General features: G+C 38.8%; 1 protein-coding gene across 1 annotated transcript in view; it reads right to left on the bottom strand.

Moving 5' to 3' along the window:
* The window catches only part of KIF4A (kinesin family member 4A), a 118,877-nt gene that overhangs the window by 60,470 nt on the left and 57,618 nt on the right, over nt 1-789 (bottom strand). The gene's annotated exons all lie outside the window — the stretch shown is intronic.

Below are 789 nucleotides of genomic sequence, written 5' to 3'. Positions count from 1 at the left end.
CTCTCACGAAAGAATGCTCAATTAAAATGTTGATTATAAAAGTAAACTATTGGGGCGCCTGGGTGGCTCAGTCAGTTAAACGTTTGACTCTTTTTTTTTTTTTTTTAAACATCTGACTCTTGATGTCAGCTCAGGTCTTGATCTCAGGGTTGTGAGTTCAAGCCCCACACTGGTCTCCACGCTGGGTGTGAAACCTATGTAAAAAAAAAAATGAAAAAATGAAAAAATAAATGGGGGTGCCTGGGTGGCTCAGTTGGTTGAGTGTCCGACTCTTGATTTTGGCTCAGGTCATGATCCCAGGGTCATGGGATTGAGCCCCACATTGGGCTCTGCAGTGAGCGTGGAGCCTGCTTGGGATTCTCTCTATCTCTCTGTCCCTCTCCCCAACTTGTGTGCTCTCTCTAAAATGCAAACAAAAAACAAACAACCAACCAACTGTTGGTAAATTTAGTGTTATTTTAGATTGCTCTGATATTTCCTTACTGTTATTAAGCTGAGAACTTCCATGTTTCATTCAGGTAAATTGACAAACTCCAAAGTAATGATATTTTTAACTCCATAGTTTTTCCCTTCCTAAAAATTTCCAAGACCTTTTTAAATGGGGGAAAATACAATGGAACACCAGCGTTTCCTCTTTCATAGGCTATTTAGTCGCCTATGCTAGGAATTCAAGTTAGTCGAGCATGTGCAAATTGACAAACACAGAAAATCAATGCAAAAGCTTTCATGACACACACCCAATAAGAATATAATCCTAAGACAAAAAGCAAAAAAAAAAAAAATTCAAGT

Source organism: Crocuta crocuta, unplaced genomic scaffold (assembly GCF_008692635.1).
Source record: "Crocuta crocuta isolate KB4526 unplaced genomic scaffold, BGI_CrCroc_1.0 scaffold394, whole genome shotgun sequence".
NCBI lineage: Eukaryota > Metazoa > Chordata > Mammalia > Carnivora > Hyaenidae > Crocuta > Crocuta crocuta.
Note: the sequence above shows the minus strand (reverse complement) of the source record. Positions and strands in the feature narration are given on the sequence as shown.